The following is a 20,762-nucleotide window of genomic DNA, read 5'->3' as shown; positions in this document are numbered from 1 at the left end:
AATTAACTCTAGCAGAATTAACAGTCACAAACGCAAGAAACAGAATTTCAGCATTTTTGCTACACGAACAGAACTAGTCAGCAACAAAGCAGAACTAAACATATCAGATTTATGTATAAAATGAAACTACAACTAAATCCAAGTTATAAACTATCAGATTCAGAAACAAAAGTGTGTAAACAAGGAAACCTAAGCTAGTAACAAACTACAAAGAAGATCTAACATCCCTACAACTCAAATCTGAAATCAATTTGTCTTCTCTTTGCCGTCACACAAAGATCTGTAGAGAACACTCCAACAGAAGTCGATCTGGTGTCCTCAAGCTTCAAGATGACTCAAATTTCCTTGTATTAGCCCACAAATTTCAGCGAGGTAAGTTCCTAAAATGGCTCTCTGCTGCACGCTGCTGCGTTTTCTGCAGCTGAAATCGCGAGCTAGACGAAGGAAGCAAGGAACGTTGAAATGCTATCGGGAAAGGGTTCAGAATCACCGGAGGACCACCACCGATAATCCCGTGAAGAAATGGAGGCTCAAACCAGAAGAACGCCACTGATTTGAGCTGAAAATCGCAGCTCGTAGCTTCAGTGCTCCGCTCGCCTAAACGCTTCGCCGATGAAGTACGATGGTCGTAATCTGGTCATCGGAGGCTGAGGAACTCCACACCGATGAAGACAAGCTTGCTCGAAGATCTGGAAGAAGGAAGGGAGCCGCGTCCGCGCCGTCACGAAAACTGGCACGATGAACAGTAGCGCGAGCTCACTGTTCACCGTGCCAAAATGTTCTTTAAATACCTAGGGTTTTGGCTCATTGAACCCTAAGTTGGTGTAAGGCTCATGTGTGATCTAGCTTGGGTTTAAGCTCCTTGAAATCCATTGGACTCCAGGTTTAATTGAGCCCAAAGGTGGCCTTGCACTACTCCATTTGGTTGAGTGAACTAAGCCTCCACTTGAATCATGAGTCCATGTGTACCCTACAAGACCAAATTCACAAAATGAGGAATAAATCACGCATAAGAGGGAAAAACATCATAAAGCTCATAAAAACCTTGTTTGGGGAAATATAATCAAAATTGGAATTAAACATGTGCAAATATATAAAGAACACCAAATATTAACCCAAAATTAATATGTCAATTCATAGCTTATCAAGCACCTGATGAACTTGGTAAGAAAAATGTTCACCAGGAAAAAGAAAAACTTCAGCAGAAAAGACCTACAGAAGATCAACTCCACTATCGAACCAAAGAATGTGACTTGCTTCAGATACAACAAGAAGGGTCACTACAAGAATGAATGCCCAAAGCTAAAGAATGACAAAACCAAGACAACTAAAAGAAGGCACTCAAAGCAACATGGGGTGAATCGTCTTTAGAGGAATCGGAAGCCGAAGAGCAGAAGCACCGAAGCTACCTCGCGCTGATGGCCCACGAATCAGAATCGGATGACGAATGGGAAGATGGGTCCGAACCTGAATCGGACCATGAGTTTGTACTCATTTCCGAAGGTTCTGATGAGTTAAACTTTAACTTAAGCAAATTTTTTTTTAAAATCATTTCTTGTTTAAATAGAAAATTAACTGAACAAGAAAATCAAAATAAAATGCTCCTTGAGGAAAACCAACAACTCAAGGAACAAATTGAAAAAACAAATCCAAATCAAGTTGTAAAACTTGAGGAGGAAAATTAAACACTAAAAATTAAAATTAACAAACTTAAAGATTTGTTAGAAAATTTCACAACTAGATCTAAAAATTTGGACCTAATATTAAATAATCAAAAAGTAGTATACAACAAATTCGGGCTTGGTTACAAGCCAAATGCAATAAATAAATCATTTATGTCACTAATAACTCAATATAAAACACAAACAAAAGCTTGGGTTCTGAAAGCATGTCTAACCACGCAAGTAGAAATTAATCAATATTATATACCTAAAAATAAAATATATTATGTTAAAACAAATAACCTAAATCAGAATCTTAACTATAAAATTAAATCAACTAAACCAAAATCAAATAATAGAAATAACTACAGAACCAAATCAAACTCAAACTATCATCAAGTCTACTACAATTATAAAAGTAATCGACATAAACCCAAAACTAAAACTTAAAAATTATGATCAATAATTCAGAGGGAGGCATCAAACTAATTGACACCTCCCAAACTAACCTACCCGGCAGGATAATTAGGATTAGCTTAAAAGTTACTAATTTTAACTTGACCTACGGTATTGATGAAGTTTTGGATAATAGTAGGTTAGGGAAGCTCTGTCTATACATGTCTAGGAAGATATGGCTTCGACCTGGTGCATTTGACTTAGTGGAACTAACTGAAGCTACCCTTTACGGATCCTAACTAGTTAGACAAAGATTTTGTAATAAGTTCAGTGGATAGGAATATTTGAAAAACCTCGAAGGCATGATTACTCTAATGATGTCCAGGTGACTCACAATAGCCAAGAAGTTTATCCAAAAAATATCGGTTTGTTGAGCCCAAAGCTAAACCTGAATCTAACACAAAGTTAAACCAAACCCTAAAATTGTAACGACTGCATTTCTTAACCCTCGGCTCAAGTCATGGACATTACTCCTTTACATACCTTCTAAAGACTTTGTTATATGCACACAGCTCGGTCTAGAGAACTACTCTGAACTTGTTTCGACTGTTGAGTCATGTTTTGAAACAATGCAAAGCTGAGGTGAAGTCTAGAGCTGCTAAAGGGTCCAGGCCGTGTGATGATGGCCAGCCGTGCAGGCTTACTAGACTCGAAACTGGGCACGGTCGTGTATGACACACGGTCGTGTATGGTCCTTCCTGCTGGAGTAGGGCACGGCCATGTGTCTCACACGGTTGTGTTACCTCGATAGAGAGGGAGAGGGGCACGACCGTGTAGCTCACACGACCGTGTCACCTTGGTTGAGAGGTAAGGGGTGTACGACCATGTGAATCCACACGGTCGTGTCATTTTAGCTGAGAAGAAGAGGTGCATGGCCGTGTGTGGCACACGACCGTGCAACTATGGCCAAGAGGGAGAGAGTTGTTGGAACCCCAAGGTGTTTTGATGTGATCAAACAAGCTAAGTTAGGTCCTGCGTTTGTTTAACCCTTGTGTCTAAGTGTGCAGGAGCTTAGGAACACAGGAAGTCGAGCGGAAGACGCGACTAGCGAGAAGGACGACACGCGAGAGAGCCGACGGGCTTGGTGCGTCCGAGCGACGAGGTGACCGCGGAAGAGTACACCGGTGGACGAGAAGAACGTGCGCGACGTTCGAGGGACGAGAAATCGGGAAGGAAGGCTGCTCGAGGAGAAGGCCGGAACATGGGTTCGGGTGAGCCCTATTCCGGATGGCTGAGATCACCCAAGCTAGTGGAGCCGGAACAGAAAACCCGGACCGAGACGAGCTGAACCGAAGCGGAGCGACCGGACGGAAAAAGTCAACTAGAGTTGACTTTTGGGGTCTGGGGCGCCCGGAACCCTCCGGGGCGCCCGGACCGAAGTTTTTGACCAGATCGAGTTAAATTCGATCTGAATGTTGGGGGATAAAGTTTTATCCCCCCAGGGCGCCCGAAACCCCTTCGGGGCACCCCGACCAGTGCTATAAATATAGCACTGGTTTGCACAGATGTTCAGAACTCACTTGTAATCAATTCCTTCTGTGCTTTCAATTCTGTTCTTTTAATTTATGCTGTCAACGTTGTAAAGAGGCTACTCCGCCCAAAGGAGAATCAGATAGTGCGCTTACATTCCTTGGATTAGCAATCCCCTGATTGCAAACCAAGTAAAACTCTGGTGTATGCTTTTCTTTACTCAGTCTTTTTTATTTATTTATTACAAGTGTTCATTATATAGTTGAAATCCGAGAAAGGTTCGAGTTTTATTTTGTAGAGCAATTCACCCCTCCCCTCTTGCCGGCCTCCAAAGGGACCAACAAGTGGTATTAGAGCAAGGCGCTTCAGGAGGACTAACCGTCGATCGAAGCAACAAAGATGGCTAGACCAAGCATTGTTCCACCAAAATTTGAGGGGAACTTCACAGACTGGAAGCGTCATATGGAGGTATTCCTAAAAACAGATTTTGAAATTCGGTTTATTATGAAATATGGTTTTGTAGCTCCAATATATAAAGATGGAAAAGAAAAAGAAGAGAGCGATTGGACAAAGAAGGAGCAAAATGAGTCGGTAGCAAACAGTCGTGCGGAACATCACCTGCTGAGCGTGATACCGCCTCAAGAGGTTAACCGCATCGGAAACTATTTATCTGCTAAAGAACTTTGGGAGAAGTTCTTGGAACTCCACGAAGGCACGTCCGAAGCGAAGCTCGCTAGAAGGGACATCCTCCGCAACAAACTGATTAACATCCGTCTGGAGAAAGGTGAGAAAGTAGCCGGTCTACATGCAAAGGTAAAAGAACTAGTTACTGGTCTCGAAAACCTTGGTGAAACGGTAACGAACCGGGACACTATACGCTACGCGCTCAACACGTTTCCAAGAACTCCGGAGTGGACATCAATCGTCGATGCTTACTACATCTCAAAAGACCTGGAGGTAAATACTTTAGAAGAGTTGTTTTCTACCCTTGAATTACACGAAACTAGATATGCAGAGATATCAAAGGACACAACCCAGACTATGGCGCTGAACGCAACCAACAAGGATGAACCCGAGTCAGACTCCGAAGATGATCGAGAAGCGTACATGGTAAGAAACTTTAAAAAGTTTTTTAGATCTAATAAATTTAAAATGTAGAATAAAAAGAATCAAAAAGGTAGAAGAAAGGTACGGTGCTACCAGTGTCAGAAGGAGGGACACCTAAGGGAAGACTGCCCAGAACTCAAGAAGGTCAAAATGAAGGCACCTAAGAAACACAACCTAAAAGCAACTTGTGACGACACATCTTCATCCGAATCAGAAGCTCAAGAATATGCCGGGATAGCACTGATGGCAAGCTACGAAGGACAAAGTACATCAGAACCCAGTATTGATGAAGGGGGAGCGACCTCAGATGGAAGTAGCGAAGCAGGGGGAGATTCAGGCTTCAAGTCTGATATGGTAAGTGAGGTATGCCTCTTACCCCCTGATGAACTTTACTTTGGTATCAAAGCTATGACTAAATCCATGTATAAATTAGAAAAAAAAAAATGCCAAATTAGAAAATGAAATTTTAGAAACAAAGAGAATTTTGGTAAAATCATGTCTTATAGAGGATTTTGAAAAATTAAAAATTGAAAACGAAAAACTAAAAGAAGAAATAGAAAGATTGAAAAAATCTAATGGTTCAAATATTTCTACTTTTAGGAATTATAAAGGTTTAAATTGGTATTATAGATTTCATCAAAGTCAAATTAGAAATATATCAAAAATCTATATACCTAGGAAATACTTGGTTAATCCTGTAGGTAGGAACCTCTACTGGGTTCCAAAAACCTGTTTAACTTGAAATTAAAGTCAGACTTAGCATTTTCAGCAAGGAAATTAAACAACTAATTTCTTTATGAGGCTTTGTCTAAGGAAGTGGTTGTTGCTCCAATAACCAAGAATGCCTAGTGCCTCGCCACGACCTGGAAGCCAAGTATCAAAATGAAAAGTTTAATTGACTAACTGAAAAAGTATTAATTTAAATTACTTAATGCTTTAAAAGAGTTATTCAATTTGTGTTAGAAAATATTTTTTTAAAAAAAAATATTTTGGAAATTTTTTATCATAGAAATTTTTATGAAAATTGACTTAGAAATCTTAGAATTGTTTCTTATGAATATTAACTTAGAATTTTTTTAGTTAGAAAAGTTTTTTTTGGGAATGTTAAAATAAGTTTCAAACTTAAAATTTTATTAACAATTATGACTGTTTTTTTCTGAAAAATGTTTTACTTAGACATTTTTTACACTCAAAGTTATTTTTGAATTTACCTTAGACTTGTTTATAACCCCAATTTTTATGTGATCAAAGGGGAAGAAGTATGTTAAGTCTAGGGGGAGGTAATATAATTTTTCAATTGAAAAATATTTGGACTTATTTGAAATAAATTATTTTTATTGCATATGGTTACCCTAACTTAACTTGGGTTGCTCACATCAAAAAGGGGGAGATTGTTGGAACCCCAAGGTGTTTTGATGTGATCAAACAAGCTAAGTTAGGTCCTGCGTTTATTTAACCCTTGTGTCTAAGTGTGCAGGAGCTTAGGAACACAGGAAGTCGAGCGGAAGACGCGGCTAGCGAGAAGGACGACACGGGAGAGAGCCGACGGGCTCGGTGCGTCCGAAGGACGAGGTGACCGCGGAAGAGTACACCGGTGGACGAGAAGAACGTGCGCGGCGTTCGAGGGACGAGAAACCGGGAAGGAAGGCTGCTCGAGGAGAAGGCCGGAACATGGGTTCGGTTGAGCCCTATTCCGGATGGCCGAGATCACCCAAGCTAGTGGAGCCGGAACAAAAAACCCGGACCGAGACGAGCTGAACCGAAGCGGAGCGACCGGACGGAAAAAGTCAACCAGAGTTGACTTTTGGGGTCCGGGGCGCCCGGAACCCTCCGAGGCGCCCGGACCGAAGTTTTTGACCAGATCGAGTCAAACTCGATCTGAACGTTGGGGGATAAAGTTTTATCCCCCCAGGGCACCCGGAACCCCTTCGGGGCGCCCCGACCAGTGCTATAAATATAGCACTGGTTTGCACAGATGTTCAGAACTCACTTGTAATCAATTTCTTTTGTGCTTTCAATTCTGTTCTTTTAATTTATGCTGTCAACGTTGTAAAGAGGCTACTCCGCCCAAAGGAGAATTAGATAGTGCGCTTACATTCCTTGGATTAGCAATCCCCTGATTGCAAACCAAGTAAAACTCTGGTGTCTGCTTTTCTTTACTCAGTTTCTTTTATTTATTTATTACAAGTGTTCATTATATAGTTGAAATCCGAGAAAGGTTCGAGTTTTATTTTGTAGAGCAATTCACCCCTCCCCTCTTGCCGACCTCCAAAGGGACCAACAAGAGTTGGGGTCGTGTGACTCTACACGGTCGTGTCACGGACCATGTTGGGGTCACACCCTGCACCCAAAAGGGAGTTGGTTCTCCCCTTGGTACTCTCTCTTGGCTTACCATTCTCTCCCATTTCTTTAGGAAGAGTCTTTGACATGTCTTTGACATGCTAATTACTGACAAACTGACAATTTCATTATACACAACTCTTAGTAGTATTTTTATACTAAGCGGAGATACAAAAAATATATCCTCAGTGCCAAAATCTAACATAGTCAAGCGCTAGCAAATTCCAAGATCGTTTCTCACTGTTCTGTCACACACACCAGCAAACATTGCTCCTGCTGTCCCCTCCTACTCGAGCTTTCCCTTACCTTTATCTACAGTATAAGGAAAAGTAAACTATAAACCAAACGCTTAGTAAGTACCATCTACTCACAAAATAATGCATTAAAAGATATCATGCTTTTTAAAGGAGAATACTCTTTTCAAATTGATTTCCTAAATCAAAAACTTGCACTTGTTAGCAATTCACACTGAAATATGTAACTCAGAAATATGTATATGGCATGTATTTTTTAAATCAGTTTGTCATGCAAGACATCCACATAAAACCATGCTAGTAACATCAACATACAATGAAAAACATAAAATTTGCTATGCTCTAGAGATCAAATATTGTACTCTCTAACTCTAGTTCCTCTAGTTCTCAACTCAGTTCCGTTTCCATTTAACCAATTCCATGAGCTTTGAAAACTTTATATTATACACTGGTGAAAATAATGATCACTTGCTTTGGCCCTGTCATTATACCACTTTGTGCGCATCCTTAATAAAGTCCGAGGTAGCTAATCCCGAACCTTTTAAGGTACTACTAGGCGATCTTGGGGCCTTGGGGCGCTTTGGGAGCCCGACCATGGACCTTGTGTCCAGTACATGCCTTTCTAAAGTAAAATACTTCTTTTTAAATTTTCATTTCATATACTTGCACTTTGTTTATCATTTAAACAAACACCTTTTGTGCACTTAATCCCCCACACTTATAGGGAAGCATCTTAGGGCACTTGATTAAGCTTCTTAGTCCCAAAAACTTAATGGGAAGAAAATCAAATACTCTAAACATGCTCTTAATCCCCAAAACTTAGAGGGACATCTCACATATCATAACATGTATCTTCATAACATGTATAAAATAGATCATAACATGTATTCTCTTTAACATGCAAAAATTATACTAAAAATATCACAAGGAAGTTTTCACGTGCATGATCGTTACAACTCATACTGTAGGTGAGTAGTACTTACTTCCTTTCGCTAAGTCTTACAATTCTAGGGTGTAGGGAAGACAAATCCTCTCTTGAACGCTGAAATCTCCAAGACACCTTCCCCCTGCGTACTACCTCCTTGGAAGGTTCCCTCTCCTTAGATCCTTCCCTTAGAAAGCTTCAAGATTTTGAGCCTTAGGTTTCTTGGCCGAAGAGGAGAAGGGGAGATGAAAAGTTAGGTTTTCATCTCTTTCTTTCTCTTTTATACTAAGTGGAAGTTGAAGCATCTCCTCCCACAAAATCTGCTTATAATCAATTGTTTCCTACTTCTAATATGATGCTTTACCACCACCCTAATGGAAACTTTAACCAATCATTTATAAGAGGTCTTGAGTTCAATCCTACCCAAGGTCGTTTTTTTAAAAATCTATTTTTATTTCTTTTTCTCTTCTCCTAGTTCTTTTTGCCCTTCTTGAATAGAGAAAATTTATGGGTGTTATAATCCCCCATACCTTATAAAAAGTTCATCCTCGAACTAGAACAATTGTGGATACTTCTGTCTCATCTCATCCTCATGCTCCCAGGTTGCCTCTTCATACTATTTACTTTGCCACAGTACCTTTACTAGTGGAATCTCTTTGTTTCTCAGCTTCTTAACTTCTCGATCTATTATCTGAATAGGTCGACTTTCATAACTGAGATCCTCTTGAATTTGTACTGACTATGGTTCAATCACTTGGTTTGCATCGAGAACATACTTTTTCAGCATTGAGACATGAAATACATTATGAATAGCTAACATTTCCTGAGGTAGTTATAGCTCATAAGCTACCCTGCCAAATCTTTTGATGATCAAGTATGGCCCCACATATCGTGGACTCAACTTTTCTTTCTTCCCAAACCGCATCACTCCTTTCATAGGAGCTACTTTGAGGAACACTGAGTCCCCAACCTCAAATTCCAGCAGTCTACGGCACACATCCACATAGCTTTTCTGCCGGCTCTGAGTAGTTTATATTCTCTGGCGAATGTTCTAAATATCTTGGGTGGTGTCTTCGATGAGGTCCGTATGGAGTCCCTTTTCTTTCTTTTCACCCCCTTCATACCAACAAATAGGAGATCGACATCTCCTCCCATATAGAGCCTCGTAGGGTGTCATTCCGATAGTAGCTTGATAGCTATTATTGTATGCGAATTCTGCTAAGCATAGGTATCGACACCCGCTGCCCTTGAAATCTAAGCACAAGCCCGTAGCATATCCTCCAAAACTTGGTTCACCCGTTCTGTTCGCCCATTAATTTGAGGATGAAATGCAGTGCTGAATCGCAACTTAGTGCCAAGAGCTCTTTGAACACACTCCCAGAAGTGTGAAGTAAAACGACCATCTCTATCAAAAATTATGGTTTTGGGCACTCCATGTAATCTGACGACCTCTTTAACATACATTTGTGCTAACTGCTCAATAGAGTAGGATGTTCTGATTGCTAGGAAATGAGTAGACTTGGTCAATCTGTCTACTATTACCCAGATAGCATCATAACCGTTCGTAGTTCTGGGTAATCCTACTATGAAATCCATAGCTATATCCGCCCACTTCCACTCTGGGATCTGGATAGCTGCAGAACTCCGCCTGGTCTCTGATGTTTTGCTTTAACCCGTTGACATGTTAAAAAGGTACGGATGTATCTAGCAACATCTCTCTTCATTCCAGACCACCAGAAGCATTCCTTTAAATCTGGGTACATCTTGGTGGAACCAGGATGCATTGTATAGGGTGTTCTATGAGCTTCATCTAGGATTTTCTTTCGCAGTTCTTCTTGATTAGGGACATAGAGACAATTACCATAATATAGTATCCCACTGTCTAATACTCGAAACTCTCCATTTTCTCCTTCTTGTATTCCCTGCTTGATCTTCTGAATAATAGGATCTTCCTTTATACATCGTCAAGCAAGGTTGACACTAGTGTCAAAGTAGAGAGCTGCCCGATAATAATTTCAAGCCCAAAATTTACTATTTCTTTTTATAGGGGATAGATCATAGCAGATATAGACAGTAAGGTGACACAAGATTTCCTACTTAGTGCATCTGCCACTTTGTTCGCTTTCTTTGGATGGTAAAGGATTTCACAGTCATAGTCCTTGACCAGCTCAAGCCATCTCCGTTATCTCATGTTAAGGTCTTTCTGAGTGAAGAAATACTTCAGAATCTGGTGATCTGTGTAAATCTTGCACTGAGCTCCGTATAAGTAATGCCTCCAGACTTTGAGAGCGAAGACTACTGCTGCTAACTCAAGGTCATGAGTGGGATAGTTCTTCTCATAATCTTTGAGTTGTCTCGAGGCATAGATAATGACTTTGTCGTTCTACATCAGTACAGCTCCGAGTCCTAGTTTAGAAGCATCGTTGTATATATAAAGCTCTCGCCAGTTTTTGGAAGAGTCAGGATTGGAGCACTGGTCAGTCTTCTTTTTAGTTCAATGAAACTCTTCTCACAATCCTCTGTCCACTCAAATTTTCTATTCTTTCTGGTAAGTGCTGTCAATGGACACTACAACAAAAACATTAAAAGACAACGGTTAAAAACCGTTGTCGTAGGCCCTTTAAAATCGTTGTAATTGGCAGTGTTGTTAAAAGTGGGGGCTACGACAACGGTTTTACACCGTTGTCTTTGAATGAAAAGATAACAATTTTGCAACGGTTTTAAACCGTTGTCTTTGAATGAAAAGATAACGGTTTATAACCGTTGTTGTTTAGAGCATTTTTTATTAACACTGCTAGTTTACAACCGTTTTTGGGGCTACGATAACGGTTTTTAACCGTTGTCTGTGAGGGTGATAGACAACAACAACGGTTTTAGATCATTGTCGTTTAAATTATTATCTTTTAATACCAATATATCATATTTCAATATAAATATATAATAAAGAATCATAATCATAAAAGAAAGAATATTTCCCATATCAATGTCATTCAAAATGTTACTTATACAAGAATTATATTACAATCACAAAAGAAAAAACATGTCTAATATTCAAATAAAATTTATCCCAATACAAATTAACAAATAAACTTCATTTACAACTAATGAATAATTGTCAAAAGATTAGAAACTTGTGATGGTGGTTCATGCCATGTAGGATTGCAAGTAATTATTGTCAACTCAAGCCCCATCAAAATCTTCAACTTGTAGAATTTCATTGGACTCCTCTTTCTCACTTGCTGATTCTTCCATGTCAACCTTTTCCAACATTCTGGATTTTTGTGAAGCAAAGTATGTGAGCAAAGCACCAAAAAAAAAAAAAAAATAGAAGAGAACATATAACATGAAAAGAAGAGAGGTTTCAAGAAGAGAATAATTTGATTCATCATCTAATATGATATCGCCTTACAATATATATGATTAAAAAACATGGAATTGGTGGTGATTATGGCCATGGGTACATTCAACAAATTAACTCATTTTATCCCCTATTGCACTAAATGAAGTATATAAAATAAATAGATCATGAAAGATCCCAGATATTGGAAATGCCCTTGGGTAAGTGAGAAGGAACATTATCCTGTTAAGGTACTTGTTTGCTCATCTTATAACTCTTATTCTCATAAATTATTGCTAATTTAATAAGATGATTAGTAGAAAGAAAACCCTAGTATCTAGGTTAAATTAAGCTTAAATTCTGATTAAGACACTATAAACCACACAAACAAGCAAATATATAAACAAAATTGCAATTTTAGTTCATTATAGCCCATTTTACGGAATGCGAATGTGTCTATGCTAAGCAAATAAGATTACCTTTTTTGGTAAGCAGTCATTTTTTTAACGACAACGAATTAAATAAAACAGTATGAATTGTTGTAAGCAGAAATTACCTGCTGGTGATAAGTTGTGGTTGTTTCGAGAAATTTTCCATAAGCATGAATCACACAGTCACTATAGGGACTAAAAGCAACTCACACCTTTTCAACATATGGTTTGGTAATAGTAGCAAATTGTTTTACATATGGTTGAGAAAATCTCTTGGCAGCCTGATACAAGGTATGGAAATTTGCATAGCACGGTGTATCAACAAACAAAAAAATAGAACATGTAATGACAAATTGATACAGAGGCATGTCTATATATGCATCCTGGTTGAAATAATGCCATGAGTACCTGGAAATAAGGATCTGAAATTTCTTGTACTTTGGCTATGTGGCTGGACATGGCACTCTTTGATGTGTGATAAACTTCCACTGCTTTACTTGACACAGTTTGCACATAAGGTTCAGTGCTTGACACAAGAAAATCCATTTCTTCATAAATTCAAGGAAACAAAATAATTTAGAAACATAATAAATCCTGCCTAAAATATCAACTACCTTAAAAGAAAGTCGATAAAGTAGTAAACTGATATATAATCCTAACCAAAGCCAAATGCAAATTAAACCAAATTTATATAATTTGCTTATGGATTGTCAATCAAGCAACACTGAAATATATGAATAATTAACATAATTCAAATACTGAAAATAGTCATTGGTTGGCCACTTACAGCTTTGGAAGATTCAAAATGTGGTTCCATAAATTGTTGTGCTTGAATCGATTTCTCTGATACCTTGAGAAACATTTTCACAAAATTGATGAGTACAATGCAAGATTAAACTAAAATTGCAAGATAATATGTGACATGCATTCATGGTGATAAAGCAAGAACGGACAAACAAATTCAATTGAAAAAAAATAGTACAGGTGAAAAATTAGCACCTTTTAAAGTAAGACATCTAGTACAGGTTATCCTTGCTCCTTCTAGTGAGTTGTTGCGAGTTCCTGAAAGGCACATATCAAAGACATATTGGAGTCTCTTAACATGTATATGGTATCTCTCTAACACTCCATCTAAATTTCTAAGACAATCACCTTATAGTAATTGGTGTGAGTAGCAAGCCAAGGAGGAAACCATGCTCCATGAGCCTAAAAACAAGAAACACAAAATTTTGACTCCAGCTCAATTATAACATTTTGTTATTATATAGAATAAATTGACTAAAAAGAAGTTACAAATGTTAAATAACTGAATGCCAAACCCATGCCTTATGTGAGACATGGCAGTGTACCACAGAATGCATACTTGCACAAGCAGTACATCAATGATATGCCACAAAACCAACAACAAAAAAATATGTCCAGTTTTTGACACAAGAACCCAAATCAAATTTCATCTGAATAGACTCAAAGCTGCCCACTTTTCCATTTAAGTGAATTATCATGCAAAGGTAAATTGGAGAGACAAAAAATAAACAATATAGGATAATATTAAGCCCCAGATGAAGTCTTGTCAAGAATTCACTTTATTATGAAAAAGGTTTTGCACATATGTTCGCAGGATATCAATCAATCTTCAAACTCAATGAGCTTGTACAAGATCCACTCTTGACATCATATCTAGCAGCAATTTAACATATTTCAAGCATAAATCATATTATCCAGCCCCGACTGAACTTTTCAATTAGTCATGCAGGAAGACATCTCCCTCAAGCAAAATATTCTTAACAATATAAGTAATTGTGTCAAATATTCCAATAGAAAGAAAGATGAGATCATGTGTAAATTGCAGGTTAAGAAGCTTGTTGATTGAACTCATCATGTAGACAGACAAGTAAGCAAAACAAATGCTGAGAATTAACTCTGCTACGATTTACTAAGACTTCTTACTTGTGATAATTCCTTTGACTTAGCTGTTGCTTCCAATTGTACTCTTAGAAGCTCCTCCTAAAGAAGGTTCCATGATTTATATAAATATAAGCTTGTGTAACAATGTATTTTCAAGAATAGTTGTTTATAACACAAACCTCTGCCACCTGAAGAGCATGCTCAGTTTTTTGAATTCTACGGTATTGCTCATCGTTTGTCTTTTAAAGCTACAAGGGCCAATGGTGAAAAGTTATAGTCGTGTGATTGGAAATAATACAGCATTACTATATCTGTTGATATGTACAGGAAGCATATAAAGAATCTTTCAGAATATGTCGCAGACAAGAAAAGGACCTTTCACAGTCAATTAAAAATAGAATATGAGAAAGTTGCATTATTTCTATGCCTATTTTCTAAAAATGATGCACAAGTTCATGGTTGTGTCAACCCCACTTAGTGGGAAAAGGCTTGGTTGTTGTTGTATATACTGTGAGAATATGAGCATAGGGTGCTGCAAAGCCAATAGTCACTGTGAATTCATGGTGGGCACGGTGTATCTTCTCGTACCCCCATTTGTAGTGCATTAGTCAGTGAATCCAGTAGTTGCCATAGTCCTCCACCACGAAGTAAAACAAGAGTTGCAAAGCCACTTCCCACAGTGAGGGAAGGGAAGCCCAGTCCTTATCCCCACAAACTACAAATAACTCTTTTAGTAAAGATAGAACAAAAATCTTCAAGAAAGTGGGTTGAAAGAAAAACAATGATGCTTTTATCCGGCTATGTAATTAAAAAGTAGATCAACAGAAAATATTACAAATTGAATAATGCAAAAAAAAAAGTGAGGTACTTGTTATTGAACTAATAAAGAAGTTTTTTCTCCCCAGAAAATAGATCAAACTGCAGTGCAACCCTAAGGAATCAAGAAGGGACCTTGATGGTGGGGGTAGGAGGAGAGTTGAAGCGGGCCGACGACGAGGAGGAACACCCGCATGACGTCCTTATAGCACTAGAAGAAGGAGGTTGGTGGGAGGCGGATCTTGGGCTGGATCTTGAAAGAGGAGACGGAGGCAGGGAAGCCGAGTTTGATGAGGGCGAGCGGGAGCGGGAGCGGCGCGAGGGAGAAAATGACGAAGAGGAAGATGATGTTGTGGTAAAATAGGAGGTAGTCGGGCATCCATGCGGTGTAGCGGAACCAGATGTCCTCGACGAAGGTCAGACTCCGCCCCAGCGCCGCCTCCACCTCCCCAGGGTCACGTACGACAACATCGCCGGCAGCGCAATAAGCGATCAGAACGAGAGTGACGATACCATCGGCAATGGGGATGTGGATCCGAATCACCGGAAAAGGCTGACGCGTCTAGTGCTCCGCCGCTGGTGGCACCGCGATGGCTGTAGTGGAGGAGCAGAGAAAGGTGGAGAGAGAGGGAGGGGACAAATGCGATCGCTCTTCCAGGCTGTTGCTACTCCTACGCGGCTCCAATGAGCGAGAGATTATGAGAAAAGAGGAACGAAAATGCTTAGGGATAGAGAAGGTAAGGGGGGAATGCGGTGGGAAAATAAATTTTGGGGAGAGGGAAAGAAAAAAAGCGGCGGTAAAAAATGGTGAAAGGGAAAAACGGCGAAGGGGAAAAAACGGCGAAGGAAAAAAAACACCGGTATTCAACATCACTTAATAGACAATGGTTTTCAAAAATCATTGTCGTAACTCCAAAAAAGAGCACATAGACAATAGTTTTCAAAAACTGTTGTCGTAGCCTTTAAAAACTTTGTCGTAGCCCCAAAAAAACATAAATAGACAACGGTTTTTAAAAACCGTTGTCGTAGGCCAAAAAAACTGCTAAAAGACAACGGTTTTTGTTAAAACCGTTGTTAAAAGTCAAAACAACAACGATTTGGCATAAAACCATTGTCGTTTCAGTGTTGTTGAATGAGGATTTTGTTGTAGTGGGAGATGCAATCCTTGAGAAGTTCTCAACAAATTTCCTATAATAGCTTGCTAATCCAAGGAAACTTCTGATTTCACTGGCATTCTTGGGTCTATTCCAGTTACTCACAGCTTCTATTTTTGTCGGGTCTATCATAACCCCATCTTTGTAAATAATGTGACCTAGAAAGGACACTTGATCAAGCTAGAACTCGCACTTAGAGAACTTTGCATACAACTGGCTCCGCTTAAGAATTTGTAACACTGCCCTCAAATGTTCTGTATGTTCTTCATGGGTTCTGTAGTAGATAAGGATGTCATCTATGAAGACGATCACAAACTTATCCAAATACTCTTTGAACACTCTGTTCATTATGTCCATAAATGTAGCTGGAGCATTGGTCACTCCAAAAGGCATGACTACAAACTCGTAGTGTCCATACCTCGTCCGAAATGTTGTCTTCGGTACATCATCAGCCTTCAATTTCACTTGATGATATCCGGACCGCAAGCCTATATTGGAAAAGACTGTGGCCCCCTTTAACTGATCAAATAGATCATCAATTCTCGGCAAGGGATACCGATTCTTGATTGTCACTTTATTCAGCGCTCGGTAGTCCACGCACATTCGCATGGACCCGTCCTTCTTCCTTACGAACAACACTGGAGCTCCCCATGGTGAGTGACTAGGGCGAATGAAGCCCTTGTCGAGTAGCTCCTGTAATTGTCCCTAAAGTTCTTTCAATTCTGCCGGAGCCATTCGGTAGGGTGCCTTTGAGATTGGATGGGTACCAGGAATGAGTTCAATCCCAAATTCAATTTTCCTATCCGGAACTAACCCTGGCAACTCTTCCGGAATCACTTCTGAGTAGTCATATACAACTCTAACTTCCTCTAGCTCATGATCTCTTTCTTGCTGGGAATTAACCACATGAGCTAGAAATCCAGTACATCCATCAACTAACATTTTCTGGGCCTTCATGGCCGATAAAAATTTCTGGGTTCTCTTCTTTGAATCTCCAATGAACTCAAACTTAGACTCTGTCTCAGGTTGGAATAAAACCCTTCGCTTATGACACTCGATGGAAGCACCATACTTGCTCAAGAAGTCCATCCCAAAAATAACATCATAATCAGACATGTTCAGCAAGATCAGATCACTGTATAGTTCTCTGTCTGAAATTATGACTGGCACATCTTGCAGCCAGTGCGTAGATGTCATTATCTCTCTTGAGGGTATTATCGTCAAGAATTGTCCACTTAGGACTTCCGGGGGTATACCTATTCTTTCAGTAAATACTATGGAGACAAACAAATGGGTTGCCCCAATATCAAATAGCACAGTTGCATATTGATTAAAAATGCATATCTGACCTGTGATAACGGTGGAGACATTTGCTACCTCCTCTCTGGTAAGAGAGAAAACTCGAGCATTTGTAGAACTTGGTGGAGCTTCCAGTCTACCTTGGCTAATGTGAGGACCCTCCAACGCGACCTGCGTCTGGTGTAGCTATGCCTGCTTGGTTCCATATTGCCCAGGTTGTGCAGGAGGAAGGCTAATCTTGGTCGGGCAATTCTTGGCTATATGCCCCTCTTGACCACATGTATAACAGCCACTCGTGCACTTGCGATAGATTCCATGATGCATCTTCCCGCAGGTGGAACATGTGGCATACTTAGGTTGCTTATTTACGGATCCTCCCTTCTTATTACTCCACTGCTTCCTCTTGGAGTTCCCTTTCCAGGTCAACCCTTGACTCTGGGGTTTCTGAGTACCAGAATTCCCTTGACCTTTGTTCTCCACCAGTACTGGCTGCAGCTGCTTAATACTGTTCAGATAATGCTCCGTGATCAGAGCACTACTAATCAGCTCCTCTGCAGTCTGCGGTATATTAATTTCGCCGGCTACATTCAGAGCAATTTCTGGACTCAGCATCTTGAGCATTAGTCTTACCCTTTCTCTTTCAGTGCTGACCAGCTCGGGACATAGGCGAGCCAACCTATTGAATTTCTTCACGGCTTCATCTACTGATAAACTTCCTTATCAGAATTCTGTAAACTCATCGTGATGTTTGTTCGTGACTCGCATATGGAAGAACTCTTCGAAGAACTTAGTCTCAAAGTCAGACCAGGTCATTTGATCTACCTTTTGTTTTGCCTTGACCCGTTCCCACCACATTCTTACATCACCAGTAAAATAGAAGGAAGCACATTTTATTTTTTCTACTTCCGGCCAGTCCAGTAGCTCCATTATGCTCTCGAGGGTCTTGAACCATGCTTGAGCATCCCATGGTTCATTGGTGCCAGAGAAATTCTCTGGTTTCAGTTTTTTCCACTGGATGAGGTATGTTTCTTGCCTCACCACTTTCGCTGGGGCTACAGGTGTAACGGATGGTACTTTAGCTATAGGAGGTGTCACCATATTGACTTCTGGTGGAACCATAGGGGAAGCTTGCTGGTTAGCAGTTAGGGCGGCAATAACCTGCTGCTGTTCAGCCACTTGTCTTTGCAGCTGAGCTACTACCTCTAAAAGATTGGGATGTGGTGCACGCTCATTTTCCCTTGGTTGGGGTTCATTAGCCCTCGGCTGTATAGCTAGTCGTCCTCTAGCCATTCTATATATCATAAGTCAAAACCAGTGAAAACATATGTCAGCCACTCCTCATTCCTACTTATTATAATTACTACTTTCATCTATAAGCATGCTGAATCTTAACAAGCATTTCCTACTAATCATAACAAAAATAAAATGCATAAACGTTGTAAGCAGATACTTTCTTACTTGGGAGCTGTAGGATAAATGCTTGATGTGTGTGTGACGGAAGGGTGGAACTTGGCTCTGATACCATACTGTAACGACTGCACTTCTTAACCCTCGGCTCAAGTCACGGACGTTACTCCTTTACATACCTTCTAAAGACTTCGTTATATACACACAGCTCAGTCTAGAGATCTACTCTAAACTTGTTTCGACTGTTGAGTCATGTTTTGAAATGATGCGGAGCTAAGGTGAAGTCTAGAGTTGCTAAAGGGTCCAGGTCGTGTGATGATGGTCAGCCGTGCAGGCTTACTAGACACGAAACTGGCCATGGTCGTGTATGGCACACGACCGTGTAAGGTCCTTCCTGCTGGAGTAGGGCACGACCATGTGGCTCACACCGCTGTGCTACCTCGACATAGTGGGAGAGGGGCACGACCGTGTGGCTCACATGGACGTGTTGTTGGATCGAGACCACGCTAGAGGGGGGGGGTGAATAGCGTTCGTGGCTATTTCTTTCGATTCGTAAAACAAATGAGTAAAAGCGCAGCGGAATGAAGAAATAACAAACACAGAGAGACAAGGAGATTTACTTCGTTCGGAGCCTAAGGCGACTCCTACTCGAAGGCCCGCGATCCTTGATCGCTTTCCGTGGGCAACAACTATAAGCACGATAAAAATATTACAGACTAATTACAATTCAAAGCAGTAAACAGATTATACCGACAACAAAAACTAAATCTGAAGCTCCGGTTTGTCGGGGTGTCGTTGCAGCACTTTCTGGATCGAGTCGTTAGCAGCTTGTCGCAGAGAGATTGCTTAGAAGATTGTTGTGCTGAAGCTGCACCTCGACCCTTCTTTTATATGAAGTTCCGGGCGCCTGGATCCCTTCCGGGCGCCTGGAGTGTGACGTGGCCAACCAACCAGGATGCTCCACGTGGCGTGTCCCGGGCGCCCGGACCTCCGGGCGCCCGGATCCATCCCGGGCGCCCAGACAGCCTTTTTCCAGCAGGTTCCTCACCTGCAAACAAAGGTTAGTCCGAGCAAAATACCCTGAAAGACAGTGTTAGAATAAGATAAAACATTGTAAAGAAGAATTGACAGTCTTCTGACTGTCACTTCTGATTTCCAACCGAAATCCTAGGTCGATTCGACGCCTCTGTTCCCTCTACGGGGAACGCGTCCTCACCTACTCCACTCAGGAGATTTACCTGTTGCCAGTCGATCCTCCAGATTGACTGGACTTTTGCTTAGCACTCGACGCTTCCGGACTTCCTGCTGGACATCCGTTTCCCGGCTAGTCCAGTCTTTCACCTGGTTCGCGACACCAGGACTTTCCACCTAGGGTTACCACCCCCTAGAATTTTTGCCTGAAGCCATCGACCTGCCAAGACTTTCCGCATAGGGTTACCACCCCCTATGACCTAGGGTTACCACCCCCTAGGGTTTTCCACCTGCCTAACCGCAGCTAGGACTTTCCTGAAATACTCATTCAAACATGTTAGATCACACACTAACTTAACTTTGAATCATTTGCCATTATCAAAACTAAGGTTCGATCGTCGGATGCTTCTGCACCAACAATCTCCCCATTTTTGATAATGACAACCGAAATTCAATGTTAAGTAAAAATTATGCAGTTATATATAAGCACAAGAAGCGTGATATAAAAAATAAGCATAAACATAGCTCCCCCTTAATATAATACAGGCTCCCTTTAAAATATTTTCTTTGAATTTCTATTTTATTTCTTTCTTTGAATTTCTCTACTCTCCCCCTTTGCCATATATAAAAAATGAGCGAGTTTTGAAAAACCTAATTTTTCAAGACAGAATTTTAGTAGAAAACCTTTTAACGTAGGCAAGGAGCGAGGTAATATAGCAATATTTTTCAAAATTTTCAACTTCAGAAATTTAACAAAGTTTTCAACTTCAGAAATTTTAAGCAAAAAAAAAAATTTTAACTTCAGAAATTTTCTAACAAAAATATTCTGTAACAACCCACCCTTCTTACTACTACTCTCTAAGGGTGACCGTTACCTAACTACTACTCTACTTACTAGTGTCACTTATGCTATTATTAGCGACACTTAAATTTATCACGGCCCAGAGGAAAACCTACCAAAAAATTTCGGCAGAATCTCCCCTGTACCGGTGACCAAATCTATAATACA

General features: G+C 40.3%; 1 long non-coding RNA gene and 1 pseudogene across 1 annotated transcript; both read right to left on the bottom strand.

The window, feature by feature from the left end:
- Nucleotides 1–13,176: 13,176 nt before the first annotated feature.
- Nucleotides 13,177–14,134, bottom strand: LOC121968398. The gene is made up of 3 exons (XR_006108123.1): nucleotides 14,066–14,134; nucleotides 13,929–13,985; nucleotides 13,177–13,187 (listed from the first exon to the last, which is right to left on the bottom strand). It is a non-coding gene; the product is annotated as an uncharacterized LOC121968398 (long non-coding RNA).
- Nucleotides 14,135–14,191: 57 nt separating this feature from the next.
- On the bottom strand, nucleotides 14,192–18,445 carry LOC122054972 (annotated as a pseudogene).
- Between the last annotated feature and the right edge of the window lie 2,317 nt (nucleotides 18,446–20,762).

This window comes from Zingiber officinale, chromosome 3B (assembly GCF_018446385.1).
Source record: "Zingiber officinale cultivar Zhangliang chromosome 3B, Zo_v1.1, whole genome shotgun sequence".
Taxonomy (NCBI): Eukaryota; Viridiplantae; Streptophyta; class Magnoliopsida; order Zingiberales; family Zingiberaceae; genus Zingiber; species Zingiber officinale.
The sequence above is the reverse complement of the archived record's forward strand: the minus strand, read 5'-3'. Positions and strand labels throughout refer to the sequence as shown.